The 22,449-nt window shown below is 48.2% G+C and overlaps 2 protein-coding genes across 2 annotated transcripts in view; one reads left to right on the top strand and one right to left on the bottom strand.

The window, feature by feature from the left end:
- The window catches only part of LOC134984370 (oocyte zinc finger protein XlCOF6-like), a 37,977-nt gene extending 35,304 nt beyond the window's left edge, over nt 1-2,673 (bottom strand). Inside the window, exons 1-2 of the mRNA XM_063949967.1 lie at nt 2,620-2,673; nt 1,735-1,766 (exon numbers count right to left, since the gene is read on the bottom strand). The gene's annotated coding sequence lies outside the window, so the exon portion shown is untranslated. The remainder of the gene's footprint in view (nt 1-1,734; nt 1,767-2,619) is intronic.
- Nucleotides 1-22,449, top strand: part of LOC134984372 (zinc finger protein 585A-like) — a 131,697-nt gene that overhangs the window by 88,039 nt on the left and 21,209 nt on the right. The gene's annotated exons all lie outside the window — the stretch shown is intronic.

Below are 22,449 nucleotides of genomic sequence, written 5' to 3' on the forward strand. Positions count from 1 at the left end.
ATGGAGAAGCTTCCAGAGGTCCCGTGTGCTGAGAGAGGTGGCAGGGTGCGTGTAGTGGCAGTTTTGTTGGTGGGCTGACTAAGGGGAGAGAAAAAGGCTGGCGGCTGAGACGAGGGAGTTTACAGGAAGGCGGTTCCCTGCGAGTGAGAGAGCCCCTGTGGGGGAAAGGAATTGGATGTCTCCCGCTGCGGGTGAGAAGCGCTGTGTTAATTTCCCCTGGTGGACGCTGAGCAGGGACGTCCCGGTGCCTGGTTGTCATGGAGAGTGCTGGGAAGCGGAGCACTGGCGGGACAGGCTAGTACATGGAAGGAGATCGCAGTTTGGGCAGCAGCTACCAGGAGTCCAGCAGTAGCAGACAGTCCCCCCCCCTCCCCCCGAGGCAGAGCTGTGCCCCTCATCCCATCCAACCCACAGGAAGACAGGAAGAGCCCGGTTGTTGGTGGAGGCAGAGTCGGGGGGAGGTCCAGACCGGGCACACTATCATTGTAAGTGCAGGATGCCCCCATATAAATCCTGCTAATCTGCATACTTCCCCATCACCCTTTAACTATTAAAGTACCACACCTAGCACAGTAGCACAGGGACCAGCAGCATCGGTGGATCTGAGGAGTATAAATAGCACCTCTAGAGACTCTATATCCATTAGATAATGACCAGCAGGGTAGCAGTCATTAAGAGTGCGGTGGTGTATAATGATGAAAGCAGCTCGGAGAGGGCGCAGGGTCACCTAAACTTGGAAATAATACACTAGAGAGACTTAGCACCCCTCGCCTATCAGAGACAGGTGCCAATAACCGGGACTTCTGTATGTTCTGGAGACACCACCACGGATCTACAGTGGGGCTATGCTTATACTGGGACATGAAACACAGATCATCACCCCACTATATGTAACGAGTACACCACGGATGTCAGGGATTCCAGGGTGGACAGCTACACGTACTACCTTCCTGTTTCAGGTTGTCTAGGAGCGCTACAATTAGATCTTCCATGGAAACCATGCTATTCATTGCTGTGAAGTAGGGATTGCTCAACAATCATGAGGACAATTGCTCCAAGTGGATACCCATACAACCCAGAGGACTTCTTATACACAGACATGAAAGGGCCCCAACCGTGCACGATTATAGTAAGAGAACCCGGGTGGTTTTTCTAACCCAGCCCCACAACTTTCTTATGGAATCATATTTTTTGTATTACATGCATTACCTTATGTATAGGTGGGGTATATTATTATGTATAGGTGAGGTATATTATTATGTATAGGTGGAGTATATTATTATGTATAGGTGGGGTATATTATTATGTATAGGTGGGGTATATTATTATGTATAGGTGAGGTATATTATTATGTATAGGTGGGGTATATTATTATGTATAGGTGAGGTATATTATTATGTATAGGTGGAGTATATTATTATGTATAGGTGGAGTATATTATTATGTATAGGTGGGGTATATTATTATGTATAGGTGGGGTATATTATTATGTATAGGTGGGGTATATTATTATGTATAGGTGGGGTATATTATTATGTATAGGTGGGGTATATTATTATGTATAGGTGGAGTATATTATTATGTATAGGTGGGGTATATTATTATGTATAGGTGGGGTATATTATTATGTATAGGTGGGGTATATTATTAGAACGGTTCATGGTTTGAGTATTATATGATATAACTGTATAAGGTGGCCTATAACTTCTTACATATTAAAACTAGTATACTTACGGGTGGAACTGTCTCCGTATCTGTGGAAGAGCCTGAAATCACAAAGGAAAGGTACGATAGGTAAATGTGCATAGTCCTATCTGCTTACATCACATACTAATGTTATAGGCGACCACTACAGGGGTAGGGTATTTCTTAAACGATTAGAGTATTGGGCTCTAGATAGCTTGGGTGGAGGCACATTGCACATATACACTGTACCCCCAGGTAAAAGAGGAGTTACATTACTATAGATATGTGATGTCACTGTATAATTATAATAATAACAACTACAACAACAGGACACCTTAGGCCGCTCCCCCTGTATAATAATAATAATAACAGGACACCAGAGGCTGCTCCCCCTGTATAGTAATAATAACAGGACACCACAGGCTGCTCCCCCTGTATAATAATAACAACAGGACACCACAGGCTGCTCCCCTGTATAGTAATAACAGGACACCACAGGCTGCTCCCCCTGTATAATAATAATAACAACAGGACACCACAGGCTGCTTCCCCTGTATAATAATAATAATAATAACAACAACAGGACACCACAGGTTATCCCCCTGTATAGTAATAATAACAGGACACCACAGGCTGCTCTCCCTGTATAATAATAATAATAATAACAACAACAACAGGACACCACAGGCTGCTTCCCCTGTATAATAATAATAATAATAATAATAATAACAACAGGACACCACAGGCTACCCGCTGTATAGTAATAATAACAGGACACCACAGGCTACCCCCCTGTATAGTAATAATAACAGGACACCACAGGCTGCTCCCCCTGTATTATAATAATATCAGGACACCACAGGCTGCCCCCCTGTATAGTAATAATAACAGGACACCACAGGCTGCTCCCCCTGTATAGTAAGACGCCATTACCTGATCTCCATGGACACTGGGAGGCTGCAACAGTCGATGAAAACTCACTTCCTGTATGTGGAACGCACAATACGGAAGTAAGCTGGAACGCACAGTCCGGAAGTAGGGCATGATTGGCACAGGCTGCTTACTGGTTACTGGCCCCTCCCCTCCTTCAACCCGCCCACAGTCCCGCTCTCTGCTAATGAAGATTAACATACATGTCCTCAGTGCAGGAGGCCGGCGGCCATTAACTTGTAGACCAGTCCGGCAGCAGCAATAGGTTCCCTGGCCGTGTAATGACGTCAGGAGCGGCGGCCATTTTCCCCTGGTCAGCTCCGCCTTCCTTCTATCATTCCCACAAGGCAGCAGGAGCAGAGAGCAGCCATTGCTGTGTCTGGCAGCAGGTAATGATATTATTATTATTATTATTCTATAGGCTGAGCAGCTCTGGTGTCAGGTTCTGTACTACAGGGGGAGCAGCCTCTGGTGCCTTGTTATAGTGCAGCTGGAGCAGCCTCTGGTGCTGCATTATCCCTGTACAGGTGGCTGACACTCTATTGTCCTATTACCGTAATACAGGTGGCGCAGACCCCGCCGTTACCGTAATACAGGTGGCGCAGACCCCGCCCTTACCGTAATACAGGTGGCGCAGACCCCGCCTTTACCGTAATACAGGTGGAGCAGACCCCGCCGTTACCGTAATACAGGTGGCGCAGACCCCGCCGTTACCGTAATACAGGTGACGCAGACCCCGCCGTTACCGTAATACAGGTGGCGCAGACCCCGGTGTTACCGTAATACAGGTGGCGCAGACCCCGCCGTTACCGTAATACAGGTGACGCAGACCCCGCCGTTACCGTAATACAGGTGGCGCAGACCCCGCCGTTACCGTAATACAGGTGGTGCAGACCCCGGTGTTACCGTAATACAGGTGGCGCAGACCCCGCCGTTACTGTAATACAGGTGGCGCAGACCCCACCGTTACTGTAATACAGGTGGTGCAGACCCCGCCGTTATCTTAATACAGGTAGCGCAGATCCCGCATTTACCGTAATACATGTCGCACAGACCCTGCCGTTACCGTAATACATGTGGCGCAGAACCCACCCTTACCGTAATTCTATACCCGCGACATTACAGGTGTTGTGTCCTGTGGCATTGTGCTGTACAGGGGGAGCGACCTGTGTTGTCATAATATACAGGAGGAGCATCCTGTGTTGTCATAATATACAGGGATAGCTTCCTGTGTTGTCATAGTATACAGGAGGAGTGGCCTGTGTTGTCATAGTATACAGAGGTAGCATCCTCTGCTGTCATAGTATACAGGGGGAGTGGCCTGTGTTGTCAAGGTGTACAGAGGGAGTGGCCTGTGTTGTCATAGTATACAGGGGGAGTGGCCTGTGTTGTTATAATATACAGGGGGAGCAGCCTGTGTTGTCATAATATACAGGGGTAACATCTTGTGCTGTCATAGTATACAAGGGGAGTGGCCTGTGTTGTCATAATATACAGGGGGAGCAGCCTGTGTTGCAATAATATACAGGGGTAGCATCATGTGTTGTCATAATAGACAGGAGGAGCAGCCTGTGGCATCCTACTCTACAGGGGGAGCAGCCTGTGGTGTCCTGATGTTATTATTATTATACAGGAGGAGCAGCCTGTCGTGTCCTGTTATTGTTATACAGAGGGAGCAGCCTGTGGTGTCCTGTTATTATTATTATTATTATTATACAGGAGGAGCAGCCTGTCGTGTCCTGTTATTGTTATACAGAGGGAGCAGCCTGTGGTGTTCAGTTATTATTATTATTATTATTATTATACAGTAGGAGCAGCCTGTGGTGTCCTGTTAATATTATACAGAGGAAGCATTATTATTATTTCAATAGGGGGAGTATCCTGTGGTGTCCTGTTGTTGTTGTTGTTGTTGTTATTATTATTATTATTATTATTATTATTATTATACAGGAGGAGCAGCCTTTGTTGTCCTATTATTAATATTATAAAGGAGTAGCTATTGGTGTCCACTTATTATTATTATACAGGGGCAGCAGGCTGTGGTGTCCTGTTATTATTAGTATACAGAAGGGAGCGGCCTGTGGTGTCCTGTTGTTGTTGTTATTATTATTATTATTATTATACAGGAGAAGCAGCCTGTGGTTTCCTTTTATTATTATTATTATTATTATTATTATTATTATTATAAATTGGGAACAGCCTGTTGGTCTTATTATTATTATTATTATTATTATTATTATTATTATTATTATTATTTCTCTAACGTCCTAGTGGATGCTGGGGACTCCGTAAGGACCATGGGGAATAGACGGGCTCCGCAGGAGACTGGGCACTCTAAGAAAGATTTAGGACTACCTGGTGTGCACTGGCTCCTCCCCCTACGACCCTCCTCCAAGCCTCAGTTAGATTTCTGTGCCCGGCTGAGCTGGATGCACACTAGGGGCTCTCCTGAGCTCCTAGATAGAAAGTATACTTTAGGTTTTTTATTTTACAGTGAGACCTGCTGGCAACAGGCTCACTGCAGCGAGGGACTAAGGGGAGAAGAAGCGAACCTACCTAAGTGGTGGTAGCTTGGGCTTCTTAGGCTACTGGACACCATTAGCTCCAGAGGGTTCGAACACAGGCACCGATCTCGTAGTCCGTTCCCAGAGCCGCGCCGTCGTTTCCCTTACAGAGCCAGAAGCAAGAAGAGGTCCGGAAAATCGGCGGCTGAAGACTTCTGTCTTCTCCAAGGTAGCGCACAGCACTGCAGCTGTGCGCCATTGCTCCTCATGCACACCACACACTGCGGTCACTGATGGGTGCAGGGCGCTGGGGGGGGGGCGCCCTGAGCAGCAATAGTAACACCTTGGCAGGCAAACTAACACCATATATAGCCCAAGGGGCTATATAGGTGTATATTAACCCCTGCCAGATACATTAAAATAGCGGGAGAAAGCCTGCTGAAAAAGGGGCGGGGCCTTCTCCCTCAGCACACTGGCGCCATTTTTACCTCACAGCTCCGCTGGAAGGAAGCTCCCTGGCTCTCCCCTGCAGTCCTGCAACGGAAAAGGGTAAAAAAGAGTAAGGGGGGCACAAATTAGGCGCAGTATAAGTTTTATATGCAGCTATAAGGGGAAAACACACTATTATAGGTGATATCCCTGTGATATATATATAGCGCTCTGGTGTGTGCTGGCATACTCTCCCTCTGTCTCCCCAAGGGCTTTGTGGGGTCCTGTCCTCTGTAAGTGCATTCCCTGTGTGTCTGCTGTGTGTCGGTACGGCTGTGTCGACATGTATGAGGAGGAAAATGATGTGGAGGCGGAGCAAATGCCTGTGAATGTGATGTCACCCCCTGAGGGGTCGACACCGGTGTGGCTGGACTTATGGAAGGAATTGCGTGAAAGTGTCAACTCCTTACATAAAAGATTTGACGACATAGGACAGCCGGCTCAGCTTGTGCCTGTTCCAGCGTCTCAAATGTCATCAGGGGCCTTAAAACGCCCGCTACCTCAGGTGACAGATAGAGACGTCGACACGGATACCGACTCCAGTGTCGACGGGGATGAGACTAGTGTACCCTCCAATAGGTCCACCCGTTACATGATTGAGGCAATGAAAAATGTTTTACACATTTCTGATAATACCCCAGGTACCACAAAAAAGGGTATTATGTTTGGTGAGAAAAAACTACCAGTAGTTTTTCCTGCATCTGAGGAATTAAATGAGGTGTGTGAGGAAGCGTGGACTTCCCCCGATAAGAAATTGGTAATTTCAAAACGATTATTGGCAGCGTACCCTTTCCCGCTAGAGGATAGGTCACGTTGGGAAACGCCCCCTAGGGTAGACAAGGCGCTGACACGCTTGTCAAAGAAGGTGGCACTACCGTCTCCGGATACGGCCGCCCTGAAGGAACCTGCAGATAGAAGGCAGGAAAATACCCTGAAGGCTATTTACACACACTCAGGCATTATATTGCGACCAGCGATTGCATCAGCTTGGATGTGCAGTGCTGCTGCTGCGTGGTCAGATTCCCTGTTGGATAATATTGATACCATAGATAGGGACAATATTTTGCTGACGCTTCAGCATATAAAAGACGCTGTCTTATACATGCGTGATGCACAGAGGGATATTTGCCGGCTGGCATCAAGAGTAAGCGCGATGTCCATTACCGCCAGACGGGGGTTATGGACTAGGCAATGGTCAGGTGATGCCGACTCCAAGCGGCACATGGAAGTTTTACCCTATAAGGGGGTGGAACTGTTTGGGGATGGTCTTTCGGACCTCGTGTCCACAGCTACGGCTGGGAAATCGACTTTTTTGCCACATGCTGCCCCGCAACAAAAGAAAGCACCGTATTATCAGGTACAGTCCTTTCAGTCACCGTATTATCAGGTACAGTCCTTTCGACCCCAAGAGGGCTAGAGGCTCCTCCTTTCTGCCGAGAGGCAGAGGTAGAGGGAAAAAGCTGCAACACACAGCTAGTTCCCAGGAGCAGAAGTCCTCCCCTGCGTCCGGTAAGTCCGCAGGATGACGCTGGGGCTACCCAGGTGGAACAGGATACGGTGGGGGCCCGTCTCAAAATTTTCAGCGCACAGTGGGCTTGCTCACAGGTAGATCCCTGGGTCCTTCAAGTAGTACTTCAGGGGTACAGGCTGGAATTCGAGACGACCCCCCCCCCCCCCCCCCGCCGTTTCCTAAAGTCTGCCTTACCGGCAACTCCCTCTGCCAGGGAGGCAGTGTTGGAGGCTATTCAGAAACTATATTCACAGCAGGTGATTGTCAAGGTACCCCTCCTTCAACAAGGAAAGGCTTACTATTCCACACTATTTGTGGTACCGAAACCGGACGGTTCGGTGAGGCCCATCTTAAATGTAAAAGCCTTGAACACTTACATCAAAAGGTTCAAGTTCAAGATGGAATCGCTCAGGGCGGTTATTGCGAGCCTGGAGGAGGGCGATTACATGGTATCCCTAGACATCAAGGATGCATACCTGCATGTCCCCATTTACCCTCCGCACCAGGAGTACCTCAGATTTGTGGTACAGGACTGTCACTATCAGTTCCAGACGCTGCCGTTTGGGTTATCCACGGCACCGAGGGTCTTTACCAAGGTAATGGCCGAAATGATGATACTCCTTCGCAAGAAGGGAGTTTTAATTATTCCGTACTTGGACGATCTCCTGATAAAGGCGAGGTCCAAGGAACAGTTGGTAGTGGGGGTGGCACTTTCTCAGGAAGTGCTACAACAGCATGGCTGGATTCTCAATATCCCAAAGTCACAGCTGGTCCCGACGACACGTCTTCTGTTCCTGGGAATGATTCTGGACACAGACCAGAAAAGAGTGTTTCTTCCAGTGGAAAAAGCCGAGGAATTGTCATCTCTAGTCAGAGACATCCTAAAACCAGGAAAAGTGTCGGTACATCAATGCACACGAGTCCTGGGAAAAATGGTAGCCTCGTATGAGGCGATTCCATTCGGACGGTTCCACGCAAGGACGTTCCAGTGGGACCTGTTGGACAAATGGTACGGGTCCCATCTCCAGATGCAACAGCGGATAAACCTGTCGGCAAGGACCAGGGTGTCGCTGCTGTGGTGGCTGCAGATGGCTCATCTACTAGAGGGCCGCAGATTCGGAATACAGTCACACAGGGAAGAAATTTCCAGGGGCTGTGGTCAGCTCAGGAGATATCGCTGCACATAAATATTCTGGAGCTAAGGGCCATCTACAATGCCCTAAGTCAGGCAAGACCCCTGCTTCACAACCGGCCGGTGCTGATACAGTCAGACAACATCACGGCAGTCGCCCATGTAAACAGACAGGGCGGCACAAGAAGCAGGAGGGCAATGGCAGAAGCCACAAGGATTCTCCGATGGGCAGAGAATCATGTGTTAGCACTGACGGCAGTGTTCATTCCGGGAGTGGACAACTGGGAAGCAGACTTCCTCAGCAGGCACGACCTTCACTCGGGAGAATGGGGACTTCATCCAGAAGTCTTCCAGATGCTGGTAAACCGTTGGGAAAAACCACAGGTGGACATGATGGCGTCCTGCCTCAACAAAAAGCTAAAAAAGTATTGCGCCAGGTCAAGAGACCCTCAGGCGATCGCTGTGGACGCTCTAGTGACACCGTGGGTGTACCAGTCGGTTTATGTGTTTCCTCCTCTGCCTCTCATACCCAAGGTACTGAGAATAAAAAGAAGGCGAGGAGTGAGAACTATTCTCGTGGCTCCAGATTGGCCAAGAAGAGCTTGGTACCCGGAGCTTCAAGAGATGCTTGCAGAGGACCCTTGGCCTCTGCCGCTCAGACAGGACCTGCTGCTGCAGGGACCTTGTCTGTTCCAAGACTTACCGCGGCTGCGTTTGACGGCATGGCGGTTGAACGCCAGATCCTAAAGGAAAAGGGTATTCCGGAGGAAGTCATCCCTACCCTGATCAAGGCCAGGAAGGATGTCACCGCAAAGCATTATCACCGCATTTGGCGGAAGTATGTTGCTTGGTGTGAGGCCAGGAAGGCCCCAACGGAGGAATTTCAACTGGGTCGTTTCCTACATTTCCTGCAAGCAGGTGTGACTTTGAGCCTCAAGTTGGGGTCCATTAAAGTCCAGATCTCGGCCCTGTCGATTTTCTTCCAGAAAGAACTGTCTTCGCTACCTGAAGTTCAGACTTTTGTCAAGGGAGTTCTGCATATTCAGACTCCTTTTCTGCCCCCAGTGGCACCTTGGGATCTCAATGTGGTCTTGGAGTTTCTAAAATCACATTGGTTTGAGCCACTAAAGACCGTGGATTTAAAATATCTCACGTGGAAAGTGGTCATGTTGTTGGCTCTGGCTTCGGCCAGACGTGTGTCAGAATTGGCGGCTTTGTCCTGTAAAAGCCCCTATCTGATTTTCCATATGGATAGGGCAGAATTGAGGACTCGTCCTCAGTTTCTCCCTAAGGTGGTCTCAGCGTTTCACTTGAACCAACCTATTGTGGTGCCTGCGGCTACTAGGGACTTGGAGGATTCCAAGTTTCTGGACGTAGTCAGGGCCCTGAAAATATATGTTTCCAGGACGGCTGGAGTCAGGAAGACTGACTCGCTGTTTATCCTGTATGCACCCAACAAGTTGGGTGCTCCTGCTTCTAAGCAGTCTATTGCGCGCTGGATTTGTAGCACTATTCAGCTGGCGCATTCTGCGGTGGGATTACCGCAGTATAAATCAGTAAAAGCCCATTCCACAAGGAAGGTGGGCTCATCTTGGGCGGCTGCCCGAGGGGTCTCGGCTTTACAACTTTGCCGAGCTGCTACTTGGTCAGGGGCAAACACGTTTGCAAAATTCTACAAATTTGATACCCTGGCTGAGGAGGACCTGGAGTTCTCTCATTCGGTGCTGCAGAGTCATCCGCACTCTCCCGCCCGTTTGGGAGCTTTGGTATAATCCCCATGGTCCTTACGGAGTCCCCAGCATCCACTAGGATGTTAGAGAAAATAAGATTTTACTCACCGGTAAATCTATTTCTCGTAGTCCGTAGTGGATGCTGGGCGCCCATCCCAAGTGCGGATTGTCTGCAATACTTGTAAATAGTTATTGTTACAAAATTCGGGTTGTTATTGCGAGCCATCTATTCAGAGGCTTCTTTTTTGTTATCATACTGTTAACCGGGGTTCCTATCACGAGTTACATGGTGTGATTGGTGTGGCTGGTATGAGTCTTACCCGGGATTCAAAATCCTTCCTTATTGTGTCAGCTCTTCCGGGCACAGTGTCCTAACTGAGGCTTGGAGGAGGGTCATAGGGGGAGGAGCCAGTGCACACCAGGTAGTCCTAAATCTTTCTTAGAGTGCCCAGTCTCCTGCGGAGCCCGTCTATTCCCCATGGTCCTTACGGAGTCCCCAGCATCCACTACGGACTACGAGAAATAGATTTACCGGTGAGTAAAATCTTATTTATTATTATTATTATTTTGCAGAGGGAGCAGCCTGTGGTGTAATTTTATTATTACTATAAAGGGATAGCAGAATGTGGTGTCCTGTTGTAATTAGTATAATACAGAGGGAGCAGGTTTTTGTGTATGGTTATTATTATACAGGGACAGCAGCTTGTGGTGTCCTGGTATTATTATTATTATTATTATTATTATTATTATTATACATTGGGAGTGGTAATGATGTCACAGTGACATCACTTATATCTATAAGTAATTTTTCCTTAAAGTTCAGGGGAAATTTAAGGAAAAATTACTTCACAGAAAGGGTATTGGATAAGTGGAATAGTCTCACATCAGAGGTGGTAGAGACTAAGATTGTAGAGCAATTTAAACATGCATGGGATAGACATAAGGATATCCTTACAAAGAATTAAGGTTCAAAAAGGGTTGAGATTACCTAAAGGATTAAAAAAAAGGGGCAGACTAGATGGGCCAAGTGGTTCTTATCTGCCGTCAAATTCTATGTTTCTATGTTTCTATAGTAATAATACAGGGGCATGACTGGGGAGGTGAGGTGGTCTGGGAGCGTCACAGTTACATCACTTATCTATAGCAATAATAAAGGGACATGACTGGGGGAAGTGAGGGGGATGGGGAAGCGTCACATTTACATTACTTATAGCTATACTAATAATACAGGGACATGACTGGGGAGGTGAGGGGATCAGGGAGCATCATAGTGACATTACTTATATTTATAATTGTAATAATAATAATTCAGGGACATGAATGGGGGGGGTCAAGGGGTCTGGGAACATCACAGTGACATCACTTATAGCTATAGTAATTATACAAGGTCATGAATGGGGAGGTGAGGAGATCTGGGAAAGTCACAGTGACATCACTTATATCTATAGTAATAATACAGGGACATGATTGGTGGGGGGGGTGAGGGGATATGAGAACATCATAGTGACGTCATTTATATCTTTAATAATAATAATACAGGGACATGACTGGGGGGTGATGGGGTCTGGGAGTGTTACAGTTACATTACATATCTATAGTAATATTACAGGGACATGACTGGGGAAGTGAGGGGATCTGGTAGTGTCAGTGACATCACTAATATCTATAGTAATAATACAGGGGCATGACTGGGGGGTGAGGGGGATCTGGTAGCGTCACATTTACATCACATATAACTAGAGTAATAATACAGGGATATGACTGGGCAGGTGAGGGGGATCTGGGAGCTTCACAGTGACATCACTTATATCTATAGTAATAATACAGGGACATGACTGGGGAGGTGAGGGGATCTGGGAGTGTCACAGTGACATCACTTACATCTATAGTAATAATAAAGGGACATGACTGGGAAATGAGGGGATCTTGGAATGTCACAGTGATTTCACATATCTATAATAATAATACAGGGACATGACTGGAGAGGTGAGGGGATATGAGAGCATCACAGTGACGTCACTTATATCTATAGTAATAATAATAATGGGACATGACTGGGGAGGTATGGGGATCTGGAAATGTCACAGTGACATCACTTATATCTATAGTATTAATACAGGGACATAACTGGGGAGGTGAGGGGATCTGGGAGCATCAGAGTGACATCACTTATATCTCTACTAATAATACAGGGACGTGACTGGAGAGGTAAAGGGATCTGGGAGTGTCACAGTGACACCACGTATGTCTCTAGTAAGAATACAAGGACATGACTGGGAAGGTGAAGGGATCTGAGACATCACTTATATCTCCACTAATGAAACAGGGACATGACTGTAGAGGTAAAGAGATCTGGGAGCATCATAGTGACATCACTTATTTCTTAAATAATAATTATAATAATAATAATACAGGGACATGACTGGGGGGTGAGGGGGTCTGGGAGTGTTACAGTGACATCAAATATCTATAGTAATAATACAGGGACATGACTGGGGAAGTGAGGGGATCTGGGAGTTTCACAGTGACATCACTAATAGCTATAGTAATAATACAGGGACATGACTGGGGAGGTGAGTGGATCTGTGGGTGTCACAGTGACGTCACTTATATCTGTAGTAATAATACAGGGACATGACTGGGGAGGTGAGGGTGATCTGGGAGCATCACAGTAACATCACATATCTATAGTAATAATACAGAGACGTGAGGGCGAAGTGAGGAGATCTGGGAGCTTCACAGTGAAATCACTTGTATCTATAGTAATAATACAGGGACATGACTGGGGAGGTTAGGGGATCTGGGAGTGTCACAGTGACATCACTTATTTATTTTTCATCCACTAGGGGGCACTGTACTACTCTTGGGATATGGACGGTGCGATAGCAGGGATAGGCACATTTACATATTTAAATGTGTAACCCTCTTCCCCCCTCCATACTCCCAAGATGCCTCAGTGTTTTTGTGCCTTCACCAGGGAAGGTCGCATCCTGGAGTCATTCCAGGGTTTACTTTTATTTTTTCTAAATATTTTTTCTTGTATCAATTACACTCCCTTCCCAGCTTATTAAGAAGCGTGGGTCCGGGAGTGTGTGCTGCTGTTGTGCAGCGAAGGCTTGTTGGTGCTTAGACAGAGAAGACCCGCTATAGACCTTCATCAGCGTTAGCTGATTCAGACATGGCTGCAGGAGCTGGACGGAGCTTAGACAGAAGCCCCATCAGAACCTCGCCATTACACTGAGGTAAGGAGCGGGCGGTCAGCTTATGCTGCCGCCGCTCCGTTGGGCCTGTTTGTTGCTGTGATAGTAGGGCAGTTAGCTCCTGCTGCCGCCCCTCCATGTGTGGGGAATGTGTTTTCCACAAGCTGCTTACTAAGGTATAGCTTTACTGGATCAAACTCCCCCTCTTCCCGGCTCCCACCAGCGGTCAGACACATACTGCCACTGGGCACCTGCGTCGCTCCACACCTGCCCGTTTCCCCGGCACCCAGCAGCACAGCTCCAAACAGCGCTGCCACTGGCCTCTACAATCTGCCCCTCTAGACAACTGGGAAGCGGCTTCCAGCAGTGGTCAAATAATGCTGCCGCTGGGCACCTGTCAGGCTACACCTCGTGGCTCCAGAGAAGCGGCTCCCGGCAGCGCGGCTTGCAGCAGCGGACAGGTCACACTGCCGCCGCTGGACGCCCGTCACATTACACATCTACCCCGCTCTCCGGCTTCCACCAGCGCACAGACCACGGTGGGTAGCTGAGGCTGTTGCAGGGCGCCGTCACTCAGAGCTGGCGCACGGTATACAATGCGGGGGGGGGGGGTGGAAGAAGCTATGCGCGGCTCACTGCTTTAAGCATTGGGGGAGGTCATGGCGTTCCCTAGTTCAGCGGTTCCCCTAAATATAAGGGATGGTGGCCAGGGCTATAAGGGACATAACATGCTATTAAGCCTAGGTTATTAGTGCTTTTGGGGGTACATAGGTTATAGTCAGATGCACATGCTGGGACGCCGTTTTCACACAAAGGTTACACACCTACTTCCTGCTTCTTCCTACAGCAATATGTCAGTCCTACAACACACGGCCACTGGAGGGGGCAGGGGTGTTTAGTAGGTGGCACAGTGACCATCATAGATTTCCTCTATGACACAGTGCGGTGCACGTGGTATTATAGACACTACAGTTATTTTCACTGAGTTGTGCGGACGTTGTCTCACTGTATTATTGTCAGTCTGTCTGCATGACAATATGAGAAACAGCAGCTTGTCTGTGATAACTGTGAGAATGTCTGATTTGCAGTCAGAGTTGTTCGCTGCACGAAAAGACCGTGAGGCGGCTAAGTCTGATTCACAGATAATACCGTGTAAGCAGCCAATGTGGGCTCAGGATGTTTCTAGAACTTTGCTGGGTTACAAAGTCCATGTATAATTCAATTTCTAAGAATGGTCAAAGTTTGTCTCATAATCACATTCTGACGATTCAATGCCACATCTGATATCTCAGCATTGGGTCAGGAGTCAGATAGTGAGGTCACTAATAGCCCGAGCTATGATGATCTCATTAGAGCGGTACGCCAGCTGCTAGGTTGTACTGAAACATAAGAGGTTTTATTGCTAGCAGACTATGGGCGACTGTGTGTTTTTCTTATTCATATTTCTTACTAAGCAGTTAATAGAAGCATGGCTAAATCCAGTAAAACACTTTTCTGGGACAAAGCGATTTCTGTCTAAATATCTTTTCCCACAGGCTATGACAACTAAATCGCCATCGGTGGAGTCTTCAGTTTATAAACTTTCACTAAAATTAACTATTCCAGTCCCGGGTGCAGCTACGCTTAAAGACCCCTCGGAGAGTAAGCTGGAGGCCATGCTAAAGTCCATGTATACAGCAACAGGGGTGATGCTTACACCTGTTTGAGTTGGAGTTTGGGTTAACAAGGCTGTAGTTGCATGAAACAGCTCAGGTTAGGCCTACAACAGGGTTTTTCCTCAGACCAGCTTATATTTCTTACCGATCACATTTGTGAATTGGTTGAGTATTTAGGTACGGCTTCGTTGGACGTTGGACAAGTTTGTTCTCGGCTTGCAGCCCAACAGCTGCTGTGGTTGCGTTCTTGACAGGCCGCCATGCAGAGGGACGTGATTTTCAACAAACCACTAACCATCGTCAGGACTCAAGCCAGTGGCATGACGGGCTTCCAGCCCATCTCTGCTCTTCAGTTGTGGGAGCACACCTTCAGAAGTTTCCCTTCGTGTAGTTTCAGACATCACAGATGGGTGGATCCGCAGTTTTGTTTTAAGAGGTTGCAATGAGTTTGACTGTCTATCACCGATGCAGTTTTTCAAGACAGGTCTGCCTGTGTCAGCAGACAAGTGGGCAGGTCTGCAGACCGCTGTTCAGTCTCTCGTACATTCAGCAGTTTTGGTTCAGGTTCCAGTACACCAACAAGGTCAAGGGTTTTATTCCAATCTTTTTGTAGTATCAAAGCCGGATGGCTCAGTCAAACCAATATGGAAGGATGCTTACCTCCATGTCCCAATTTACCCTTCTCACCAAGGGTACCTAAGGTTTGTGGTACAGAACTGTCACTATCAGTTTCAGACGCTGCCGTTTGGTTTGTCCACGGCACCCCGGGTCTTTACCATAGTAATGGCCGAAATGATGATACTCCTTCGAAGGAAGGGAGTTTTAGTTATCCCTTACTTGGACGATCTCCTGATAAGGGCAAGATCCAGGGAACAGTTGGTAGTCGGGGTAGCACTATCTCAAGCAGTGTTGCGCAGCACGGTTGGATTCTCAATATTCCAAAATCGCAGCTGATCCCGACGACACGTCTTCTATTCCTAGGGATGATCCTGGACACAGTCCAGAAAAAGGTGTTTCTCCCGGAGGAGAAAGCCAGGGAGTTATCCGAACTAGTCAGAAACCTCCTAAAACCAGGCCATGTGTCAGTGCATCAATGCACAAGGGTCCTGGGAAAAATGGTGGCTTCCTACGAAGCAATCCCATTCGGCAGATTCCACGCAAGAACTTTCCAGTGGGACCTGCTGGACAAATGGTCCGGATCGCATCTTCAGATGCATCAGCGGATAACCCTGTCACCAAAGACAAGGGTGTCTCTCCTGTGGTGGTTGCAGAGTGCTCATCTTCTAGAGGGCCGCAGATTCGGCATTCAGGACTGGGTCCTGGTGACCACGGATGCCAGCCTGCGAGGCTGGGGAGCAGTCACACAGGGAAGAAATTTCCAGGGCTTGTGATCAAGCCTGGAGACATCACTTCACATAAATATCCTTTAGCTAAGGGCCATTTACAATGCCCTAAGCCAAGCAAGACCTCTGCTTCAAGGTCAGCCGGTGCTGATCCAGTCGGACAACATCACGGCAGTCGCCCATGTGAACAGACAGGGCGGCACAAGAAGCAGGAGGGCAATGGCAGAAGCTGCAAGGATTCTTCGCTGGGCGGAAAATCATGTGATAGCACGGTCAGCAGTGTTCATTCCGGGAGTGGACAACTGGAAAGCAGACTTCCTCAGCAGGCACGACCTCCACCCGGGAGAGTGGGGACTTCACCCAGAAGTCTTCCACATGATTGTAAACCGTTGGGAAAAACCAAAGGTGGACATGATGGCGTCCCGCCTCAACAAGAAACTCGACAGGTATTGCGCCAGGTCAAGGGACCCTCAGGCAATAGCTGTGGACGTTCTGGTAACACCGTGGGTGTACCAGTCAGTGTATGTGTTCCCTCCTCTGCCTCTCATACCCAAGGTACTGAGAACTATAAGACGGAGAGGAGTAAGAACTATACTCGTGGCTCCGGATTGGCCAAGAAGGATTTGGTACCCGGAACTTCAAGAGATGCTCACAGAGGACCCGTGGCCTCTACCTCTAAGAAGGGACCTGCTCCAGCAAGGACCCTGTCTGTTCCAAGACTTACCGCGGCTGCGTTTGACGGCATGGCGGTTGAACGCCGGATCCTGAAGGAAAAAGGCATTCCGGAAGAAGTCATTCCTACCCTGATCAAAGCCAGGAAGGATGTGACCGCAAAGCATTATCACCGCATTTGGCGAAAATATGTTGCGTGGTGCGAGGCCAGGAAGGCCCCAATGGAGGAATTTCAACTGGGTCGATTCCTGCATTTCCTGCAAACAGGAGTGTCTATGGGCCTAAAATTAGGATCCATTAAGGTTCAGATTTCGGCCCTGTCGATTTTCTTCCAGAAAGAACTGGCTTCAGTTCCTGAAGTTCAGACGTTTGTCAAGGGGGTGCTGCATATACAGCCTCCTTTTGTGCCTCCAGTGGCACCTTGGGATCTCAATGTAGTTTTGGGGTTCCTAAAATCACATTGGTTTGAACCGCTTAAATCTGTGGATTTGAAATATCTCACATGGAAAGTGGTCATGCTGTTGGCCCTGGCTTCGGCCAGGCGCGTGTCAGAATTGGCGGCTTTATCTTATAAAAGCCCTTACCTGATTTTTCATACGGACAGGGCAGAATTGAGGACTCTTCCTCAATTTCTCCCTAAGGTGGTTTCAGCGTTTCACCTGAACCAGCCTATTGTGGTACCTGCGGCTACTAGGGACTTGGAGGACTCCAAGTTGCTGGACGTTGTCAGGGCCCTGAAAATATATGTTTCCAGGACGGCTGGAGTCAGAAAATCTGACTCGCTGTTTATCCTGTATGCACCCAACAAGCTGGGTGCTCCTGCTTCTAAGCAGACTATTGCTCGTTGGATTTGTAGTACAATTCAGCTTGCACATTCTGTGGCAGGCCTGCCACAGCCATAATCTGTAAATGCCCACTCCACAAGGAAGGTGGGCTCATCTTGGGCGGCTGCCCGAGGGGTCTCGGCTTTACAACTTTGCCTAGCAGCTACTTGGTCAGGGGCAAACACGTTTGCAAAATTCTACAAATTTGATACCCTGGCTGAGGAGGACCTAGAGTACTCTCATTCGGTGCTGCAGAGTCATCCGCACTCTCCCGCCCGTTTGGGAGCTTTGGTATAATCCCCACGGTCCTCCGCTGGTCAGGAAGGCTCCCAGGTCTCTCCCCTGCACTGCACTACAGAAAAACGCCTTTTGCCTCAGTCGGTCGACACAGACCCAGACACAGGCACTGATTCCGGTGGTGAAGGTGACGAATCAACCGTATTTTCCAGTAGGGCCACACGTTATATGATTTTGGCAATAAAGGAGATGTTACATTTAGCTGATACTACAGGTACCACTAAACAGGGTATTATGTGGGGTGTGAAAAAACTACCAGTAGTTTTTCCCGAATCAGAAGAATTAAATGACGTGTGTGATGAAGCGTGGGGTGCCCCCGATAAAAAACTGCTAATTTCCAAGAAGTTATTGGCTTTATACCCTTTCCCGCCAGAGGTTAGGGAGCGCTGGGAAACACCTCCTAGGGTGGACAAAGCGCTAACACGCTTATCAAAACAAGTGGCGTTACCCTCTCCTGAGACGGCCGCACTTAAAGATCCATCAGATAGGAGGATGGAAAATATCCAAAAAGGTATATACACACATGCAGGTGTTATACTACGACCAGCTATTGCGACTGCCTGGATGTGCAGTGCTGGGGTAGTTTGGTCAGAGTCCCTGATCGAAAATATTGATACCCTGGACAGGGACAATATTTTACTGTCGTTAGAACAAATAAAGGATGCATTTCTTTATATGCGTGATGCACAGAGAGATATCTGCACACTGGCATCACGGGTAAGTGCTATGTCCATTTCGGCCAGAAGAGCTTTATGGACACGACAGTGGACAGGCGATGCGTAGAGTTATTTGGGGTCGGTCTATCGGATTTGGTGGCTACGGCCGGGAAATCCACCTTTCTACCTCAAGTCACTCCCCAACAGAAAAAGGCACCGACCTTTCAACCGCAGCCCTTTCGTTCCTTTAAAAATAAGAGAGCAAAGGGCTATTAATATCTGCCACGAGGCAGAGGACGAGGGAAGAGACAGCAACAGGCAGCTCCTTCCCAGGAACAGAAGCCCTCCCCGGCTTCTACAAAAGCCTCAGCATGACGCTGGGGCTTCGCAAGCGAACTCGGGGGCGGTAGGCGGTCGTCTCAAGAATTACAGCGCGCAGTGGGCTCACTCGCAGGTAAATCCCTGGATCCTGCAGATAATATCTCAGGGGTATAGGTTGGAATTAGAGACAGAGCCACCTCGCCGTTTCCTGAAGTCTGCTTTACCAACGTCCCCCTCCGAAAGGGAGACGGTTTTGGAAGCCATTCACAAGCTGTATTCTCAGCAGGTGATAGTCAAGGTACCTCTTCTACAACAAGGGAAGGGGTATTATTCCACTCTATTTGTGGTACCGAAGCCGGATGGTTCGGTAAGGCCTATTCTAAATCTGAAGTCTTTGAACCTGTACATAAAGAAGTTCAAGTTCAAGATGGAGTCACTCAGAGCAGTGATAGCGAACCTGGAAGAAGGGGACTTTATGGTATCCTTGGACATCAAGGATGCGTATCTCCACGTTCCAATTTACCCCTCACACCAGGGGTACCTCAGGTTCGTTGTACAAAACTGTCACTATCAGTTTCAGACGCTGCCGTTTGGTTTGTCCACGGCACCTCGGGTCTTTACAAAGGTAATGGCCGAGATAATGATTCTTCTTCGAAGAAAAGGCGTATTAATTATCCCATACTTGGACGATCTCCTAATAAGGGCAAGGTCCAGAGAACAGCTAGAGATGGGTTTAGCACTATCTCAAGAGGTGCTAAAGCAGCACGGATGGATTCTGAATATCCAAAATCCCAATTAATGCCGACAACTCGTCTGCTGTTCCTGGGGATGATTCTGGACACAGTTCAGAAAAAGGTTTTTCTTCCCGAGGAAAAAGCCAAGGAGTTATCTGACCTGGTCAGGAACCTCCTAAAACCAGGAAAGGTGTCTGTACATCAATGCACAAGAGTCCTGGGAAAAATGGTAGCTTCTTACGAAGCAATCCCATTCGGCAGATTCCATGCAAAGGGATCTGTTGGACAAATGGTCAGGGTCGCATCTTCAGATGCACCTGCGGATAACCCTGTCGCCGAGGACAAGGGTATCCCTTCTGTGGTGGTTGCAGGAGGCTCATCTATTGGAGGGCCGCAGATTCGGCATACAGGATTGGATCCTGGTGACCACGGATGCCAGCCTGAGAGGCTGGGGAGCAGTCACACAGGGAAGAAATTTCCAGGGAGTGTGGTCGAGCCTGGAAAAGTCTCTTCACATAAACATTCTGGAACTAAGAGCAATCTACAATGCTCTAAGCCAGGCGGAACCTCTGCTTCAAGGAAGACCGATGTTGATCCAGTCGGACAACATCACGACAGTCGCCCATGTAAACAGACAGGGCGGCACAAGAAGCAGGAGGGCAATGGCAGAAGCTGCCATGATCCTTCGCTGGGCGGAGAATCACGTGATAGCACTGTCAGCAGTATTCATCCCGGGCGTGGACAACTGGGAAGCAGACTTCCTCAGCAGACACGACCTTCACCCGGGAGAGTGGGGACTTCATCCAGAAGTTTTCCACATGCTATTAAACCGTTGGGTAAAACCAATGGTGGACATGATGGCGTCTCGCCTCAACAAAACACTGGACAGGTATTGCGCCAGGTCAAGAGATCCGCAGGCAATAGCTGTGGACGCGCTGGTAACACCTTGGGTGTACCAGTCGGTATATGTGTTTCCTCCTCTGCCTCTCATACCAAAGGTATTGAGGATTATACGGCAAAGAGGAGTAAGACTAGTGGCTCCGGATTGGCCAAGAAGGACTTGGTACCCGGAACTTCAAGAGATGGTCACGGACGATCCGTGGCCTCTACCTCTGAGAAGGGACCTGCTTCAGCAGGGTCCTTGTCTTTTTCAAGACTTACCGCGGCTGCGTTTGACGGCATGGCGGTTGAATGCCAGATCCTAAAAGGAAAAGGCATTCCAGAAGAAGTCATTCCTACCTTGATAAAGGCAAGGAAGGAAGTCACCGCGAAACATTATCACCGTATTTGGCGAAAATATGTTGCGTGGTGCGAGGATCGGAGTGCTCCGACGGACAACTGGGTCGTTTCCTACATTTCCTGCAATCAGGATTGTCTATGGGTCTCAAATTGGGATCTATAAAGGTTCAAATTTCGGCCCTGTCAATATTCTTCCAAAAAGAATTGGCCTCAGTCCCTGAGGTCCAGACTTTTGTCAAAGGAGTACTGCATATACAGCCTCCTGTGGTGCCTCCGATGGCACAGTGGGATCTAAATGTAGTTTTAGATTTCCTCAAATCCCATTGGTTTGAACCACTAAAGAATGTGGATTTGAAATATCTCACATGGAAAGTGACTATGTTACTGGCCCTGGCTTCGGCCAGGAGAGTATCTGAACTGGCGGCTTTATCTTATAAAAGCCCTTATTTAATTTTCCATTCGGATAGGGCAGAGCTGCGGACGCGTCCGCATTTTCTCCCTAAGGTGGTATCAGCGTTTCACCTGAACCAGCCTATTGTAGTGCCTGCGGCTACAGACGACTTGGAGGACTCCAAGTTGTTAGACGTTGTCAGAGCCTTAAAAATATATATTTCAAGGACGGCTGGAGTCAGAAAATCTGACTCGCTGTTTATACTGTATGCACCCAACAAGTTGGGTGCTCCTGCTTCTAAGCAGTCGATTGCTCGTTGGATTTGTAACAAAATTCAACTTGCACATTCTGTGGCAGGCCTGCCACAGCCTAAATCTGTTAAGGCCCATTCCACAAGGAAGGTGGGCTCATCTTGGGCGGCTGCCCGAGGGGTCTCGGCATTACAACTCTGCCGAGCAGCTACGTGGTCAGGGGAGAACACGTTTGTAAAATTTTACAAATTTGATACCCTGGCAAAAGAGGACCTGGAGTTCTCTCATTCGGTGCTGCAGAGTCATCCGCACTCTCCCGCCCATTTGGGAGCTTTGGTATAATCCCCATGGTCCTTTCAGGAACCCCAGCATCCACTTAGGACGATAGAGAAAATAAGAATTTACTTACCGATAATTCTATTTCTCGGAGTCCGTAGTGGATGCTGGGCGCCCATCCCAAGTGCGGATTATCTGCAATACTTGTACATAGTTATTGTTAACTAATTCGGGTTATTGTTTAGGAAGCCATCTTTCAGAGGCTCCTCTGTTATCATACTGTTAACTGGGTTTAGATCACAAGTTGTACGGTGTGATTGGTGTGGCTGGTATGAGTCTTACCCGGGATTCAAAATCCTCCCTTATTGTGTACGCTCGTCCGGGCACAGTACCTAACTGGAGTCTGGAGGAGGGTCATAGGGGGAGGAGCCAGTACACACCACCTGACCTGTAAAAGCTTTACTTTTGTGCCCTGTCTCCTGCGGAGCCGCTATTCCCCATGGTCCTTTCAGGAACCCCAGCATCCACTACGGACTCCGAGAAATAGAATTATCGGTAAGTAAATTCTTATTTTTTCCCCCATCAGATGAGTTGAATGAAGTGTGTGAA

This window comes from Pseudophryne corroboree (genome assembly GCF_028390025.1).
Source record: "Pseudophryne corroboree isolate aPseCor3 chromosome 3 unlocalized genomic scaffold, aPseCor3.hap2 SUPER_3_unloc_5, whole genome shotgun sequence".
Classification (NCBI taxonomy): domain Eukaryota; kingdom Metazoa; phylum Chordata; class Amphibia; order Anura; family Myobatrachidae; genus Pseudophryne; species Pseudophryne corroboree.